At 24.1% G+C, this 6,528-nt stretch overlaps 1 non-coding gene across 1 annotated transcript; it reads left to right on the plus strand.

The window, feature by feature from the left end:
- Positions 1 to 6,213: 6,213 nt before the first annotated feature.
- Positions 6,214 to 6,332, plus strand: LOC123303525. Its single transcript, XR_006535641.1, has one exon. It is a non-coding gene; the product is annotated as a 5S ribosomal RNA (ribosomal RNA).
- The last annotated feature ends 196 nt before the right edge of the window (positions 6,333 to 6,528 follow it).

Here is a 6,528-nt window from a genome sequence, read left to right on the forward strand (position 1 = left end):
ATTTATAACTCATATCATGGTTACTTTAAAGCGAGAAGTTTTTTTAATATTTCAAATGAATATAAAATAATATAAATTTTATGAAATTTATTTATTTTTAGAAATAGCAATCGCTTATAATTATAACAAAATTTTAATAATGTTTAATTTTATTTCAATAATTTATATATATATATATATATATATTTTTTAATAAAAATAATATACTCTTATTTAATAATATATGTTGGTCCTATATATAGGACCGAAAATATTTCTTATTTGTTTTTTTTTTTTTAAATTGTCATTTAAAACGCTTATGCACGTTCTCCACGAATACGTCTTGCCAATTGTATATCCTTAGGCATAATTGTAACACGCTTTGCATGAATTGCGCATAAATTGGTATCTTCAAATAAACCTACTAAATAGGCTTCACTAGCTTCTTGTAATGCCATAACAGCTGAACTTTGGAAACGTAAATCGGTTTTAAAATCTTGTGCAATTTCACGTACTAAACGTTGGAATGGTAATTTACGAATTAACAATTCAGTACTTTTTTGATAACGACGAATTTCTCGTAAAGCTACTGTACCAGGACGATATCTGTGTGGTTTTTTTACTCCACCAGTTGCTGGTGCACTTTTACGTGCAGCTTTCGTTGCTAATTGTTTTCTTGGTGCTTTACCACCAGTTGATTTACGTGCAGTTTGCTTGGTTCTAGCCATTTTCAAATAATAATGTTTTTACAAAAAAACACACAATTTTAAAAATTATATTCGACAATTTGATACTACAAAGTCAAATGTTTAAATGCGAAATAAATGTGTTGTATTTATATTTATATGAAATTTCAAAATTTTTGTTGTCATATCCTATTGGATAGCTATCAGAGTATGGACTAATCAAATTGTATAGGCGTGGCTTAAAAAATCTTTAATGCTTTATATAAAAAGGCACAATTGTACCGGCGCTCACATACATTACAATACTTGTGAGGTTAACACACGTGTTATCCGTTCGTTAAAATATTGTAAATAATTTTTTATTAAAATGACTGGCAGAGGAAAAGGTGGAAAGGGTCTTGGAAAAGGGGGTGCAAAACGTCATAGAAAAGTTTTGCGTGATAATATCCAAGGTATTACAAAACCTGCAATTCGTCGTTTAGCACGACGAGGTGGAGTAAAACGTATCTCTGGTTTAATTTATGAAGAAACACGTGGTGTACTTAAAGTATTCCTTGAAAATGTTATTCGGGATGCTGTTACATATACTGAACACGCAAAACGTAAAACAGTTACAGCTATGGATGTTGTATATGCATTAAAACGACAAGGTCGTACTTTGTATGGTTTTGGAGGTTAAGAAAATATAATAATTTACTTAAAATATTTAGTAAATTTATTAAAGAATATTTAATACATCCGATAAATTTAAACAGGCTTTCCTTTTTGGGAAGCCACTAATTTTATTTATATAAGAGTAAATAAATTTGTTAATAAATATAACATATTATATAATTTGTTTACAACAAATTATTTTGTTTATAACATACATTACCAAATATTTTTATTTATTTTTTTTTTTTTATTGTAATATATCTGCAATAATAAATTATAATTTGTATATTATCTATTTTATTTTACAATAACTTATTGAATTTTTGAAAAAATTTTATTATAAATTAATATACTATTATATTTTTTATATATACAAGTTAAGAGTAACAAGTATCGATAGGAGATTATCGAATTTATAACTAATAAAACATTTCGCCTTAATCAAAGAAAATAAAGATTTTGCTATACCATTTTTTATACTTTCAATAAATAATTTATTATTAAATTTTTATTATTTCATTTATTTTTTAAAATTATTAAAAATATTTTTCTAATAATTATAAGCGTACATAAACAAGTAGTAAATGTAAAATGAAAATAATAAAGGTAATGTAATGCATTTGCATTACACTGATTTACGATATATATTCCGCGATATCCTTTATTATATTTAAAATTAATAATATTGATATACTAATAATAGATATATTCAAGCTATTAATATATAAAATTTTATATTAAATATGATATTAATAATTGTTTATTTTATTTTTTTGTATATATAAAAATAATTTACTCTTATTTAAAAAATTTGATGGCTCTCTTAAAAAGAGAGCCGTTTTTATATGTTGATGTATTTTTATGTTATCAATTAAATAATATTTTCGATTTATTTATTTTGAACTTGTATATTTTGTAACAGCTTTAGTACCTTCACTAACAGCGTGCTTTGCCAATTCACCAGGTAATAATAATCGAACTGCGGTTTGAATTTCCCGACTTGTGATTGTTGAACGTTTATTATAATGTGCTAAACGTGATGCTTCAGCAGCAATACGTTCAAAAATATCATTAACAAAACTGTTCATGATACTCATAGCTTTACTAGAGATACCAGTATCAGGATGCACTTGTTTTAATACTTTGTAAATGTAAATTGCATATGATTCCTTGCGCTTCCTCTTCTTTTTCTTATCACTCTTTGATATATTTTTTTGAGCTTTGCCAGCTTTTTTTGCTGCTTTTCCACTTGTTTTTGGTGGCATTGTTACAAACAATTAATATACACAGATAGTTACAGAACACCAGTCAGTATATGTATGAGCGTGTCGTGTATACAACTAGCGTATTATATACGCGAAGATGGATATAACAATAAAAATGAATACTACTCTCTGATTGGCTGAAAATAATACTATAAGGTGATTGGTTTATTTTTAAAGTTTTATATTTTATAAATATTATAAATTAAAATACCCAAATAACATTTTAAACATTTATGTTACAATCCCCGTAACGTACACATCTGTGTGATTATATTTACAAAAAAAAATATTAATTAAATAAATTTATTCGCTATGTCTGGACGAGGTAAAGGTGGTAAAGTAAAGGGAAAGGCAAAGTCAAGATCAAGCCGAGCAGGATTACAATTTCCTGTTGGAAGAATTCACAGATTATTACGAAAAGGAAATTATGCTGAACGAGTAGGTGCTGGTGCCCCAGTATATTTGGCTGCTGTTATGGAATATTTGGCTGCAGAAGTTCTCGAGTTAGCTGGTAATGCTGCCCGTGATAACAAAAAAAACACGTATCATTCCACGTCATTTACAATTGGCAATTCGTAATGATGAAGAATTAAATAAATTATTATCTGGTGTAACAATTGCTCAAGGTGGTGTATTACCAAACATTCAAGCAGTGTTATTACCAAAGAAAACTGAAAAGAAAGCATAAATTAAAAACATTGCATTAATTTTTATAATAATAATACATCGATCATAGGCCTTTTAATAAAAGGCCACAAATTTATTTAAAATAAGAGTAAAAATTATTTTTATAAATAATATATTATAATATTTTTTTAAAGAATCAATTTAAATAATTATAAATTAATGATTCTTTTTTTTTTTTTCTTTTTTTATATGTTATTATGGAAATAATTCATCATATTATGATGACATTTAGGTAACATATTATAAGAATATTCATAAAATATTATCAAAATAATATTGTATTATGATGATATTTAGACAAAATATTATAAGAATATACACAAAATATTATCAAAATAATATCATTAGATAACAAAACTGTTCATGATACTCATACCTTTACTAGAGATCAAAGTATCAGGATGCACTTGTATTAATACATATTATCACAACATCACAAAATATTTTTTAAAAGGAAAAATTTTTTTAAAATTATTATAAAATTTGATTGAATTAAATTTCAATTTATTTTTTTAATAATTAAAGAAAAAAAAAAAAAAAGCATATAAACTTTCTATTGAAAATGTTATTTTAAACTAGATGGCCAAGTGAACTTCGTTACACAAACAATATATGACGTATTCGTTATTTAAATAATCAGTATCCTTTGATATTATATCAATACGTTACTCTCTTCTTTTGATACATATTAATAAAATTTCAATTTATAAGATTTTATGTCAATTATATAAATAATATTATAAATTTTCTAAATACATAAGTTAAGTAACAAAAAATTTGAATAACAAGATAAATTTATATATTATGTTTTAATACTCGATACTATAATATATCGCATCCGTTACCAATTATTCGGTATCCTTTGATTTATACACAGAATGAACTAAAAATATATATCAAATTTATTTTATTTATTTATATATTTAATATTATTATTATTATTTTATATTACAAAGTTTCTTAACGAAGCTTACAATGATTTCTCATATCGTACTTAACAAAATTATTTAGATCATATAAAATTTAAATTGTTAAAAAATTTGTATATTTATTATTATTATTATTTATTTTTATTAAAATTACATAACATAAAATTAATAATATTTTAATAATTATATAAATTAATTCTTATTTAAAATAATCTTATATTAATCTCAACAAATACTCTAATAATATATTTTGTCATAAAATTTTTTTATATTTAAAATAAATATTATAATATATAAATACTTATATCAGTATAAAATTTCTTTATATAATTATGAAAAAATTAATTTAATAGTTAATTATTGATATTAATGCATAAATAAAAGTATTTTCTAATGAAATATATTTTGTCAATGTTCGATTAACACATTTCATAATAATACGTTTTCATTATTGACAAAAAAAGTTTTTCTAAAAATGAAATCTTATACTATAATATATATATTTATATATTAAATTTTTTAATTATTTATATACTAATAATTTATAATAAATCGATATTAAATAAAAAATAAAAATATATACTTTTTAAGTTTACCTTAAAAATATTATTGTTTTGTATGATTGAAATAATTAATATTAAACTATGTTTATTAATAATTGTTAATAAAAAAATTAAATATATTTTAATTTATAAAATAAATATTATTATTAAATTTATAATTTATTATTTTATATATTATAGAAATTGAAAAAATAAATCATGTTTACTACGACAGTAAATTAGAAATACTATTTAATTTTTATGTGTTTTCTACATGGTACTTTGACTTACATAGGGACTTATATTATTGTGAATAATGATATAATTGAAAACCTTTATTTTTTATTTGATAGAATTATTATATTTTATCATTTAAATATTTATAATAAATACATTATTTTTATAAAGTAAAAAAATATGGCCGAAGAAAATTCTACAGCTGTTGCAGCAACTGCGGTTACTGCTGCTTCTACAACACCAACAAAAAAAGCAACAGCTTCTGGTGCTAAACGTACAAAACAACATTCAAAACCAACACATCCACGTACATCAGAAATGGTTGTTAACGCAATTAAAAATTTAAAAGAACGTGGTGGTTCATCATTACAAGCAATTAAAAAATATTTAGCTGCAAATTATAAAGTGGATTCTGATAAAATTTCACCATTTATTAAAAAATATTTAAAAGCTGCTGTAACTGAGGGAGCCTTGGTACAAACTAAAGGTAAAGGTGCATCTGGTTCATTCAAATTGGCTGCTTCCGCTTCATCTAATTCTTCAGCTAAATCAAAAGTATCCAAAAAAGAAAGTGGAGCAAAAGGTTCAGCAAAGAGTGCTAAAAGTAAACGGGCACCAAAAGAAAAGAAAGCCACAACTACATCATTGGCAGCCAAAAAGCCTAAAGCAAAAAAAGCGACTCCATCATCATCAACTGCTGCTAAAAAAGTTACTGCAAAATCATCAGCGGCATCAAAAAAAGCACCAGTTAAAGCAAAACCAGCAAAAAGTACAAAATCCGCTGCCAAAAGTAGCCCTGCTCGTAAACCGAAAGCACCAAAAGCTAAGAAAGCTTCTGTTGCCAAATCATCTCCTACAAAAATTAAAAAAGCAGCACCAAAAAAGAAATGATCTGTTACTTTAATAATATATTGAAATATTTCATTATTTTTGCTAAAAAATGAAAATAACATAGGCCTTAATACAGGCCACAAATTAATATTTGATAAGAGTAAATTATTTTTTGTATAAATATTTTATAAAATAATAGTTAAGAAACATTTGCCACAGTCAGTACCACGGATGGGTGGCCACTTGAGAATACTGTGTGCGGTTGCATTTTTATTTAAAATATATGGTATAATAAATAAGTATATATTTAAATTGATTACTTCATTGAAAATTTTAATAATATACTTTAATATTAATGATATTTATGAAAAATATATATTTGTAAAAATTTTCATTTATTACTGGCAACAGCCATACCACGTTGAAAACACCGGTTCTCGTCCGATCACCGAAGTTAAGCAACATTGGGCACAGTCAGTACTTGGATGGGTGACCGCTTGGGAACACTGTGTGCGGTTGCCTTTTTATATTAAAAATATAAATTATTTTTCTTCTTTTCTTTTTTTTTACACACCATATATAAATATATGTTATTTAGAAATGTAAACCTTTTATATTATTCGTCAACAAATAAATATTATTTTTTGTATAAAATTTTATTGCATTTATAACTCATATCATGGTTACTTTAAAGCGAGAAGTTTTTTTAATATTTCAA

Source organism: Chrysoperla carnea (assembly GCF_905475395.1).
Source record: "Chrysoperla carnea chromosome X unlocalized genomic scaffold, inChrCarn1.1 SUPER_X_unloc_1, whole genome shotgun sequence".
Classification (NCBI taxonomy): Eukaryota; Metazoa; Arthropoda; class Insecta; order Neuroptera; family Chrysopidae; genus Chrysoperla; species Chrysoperla carnea.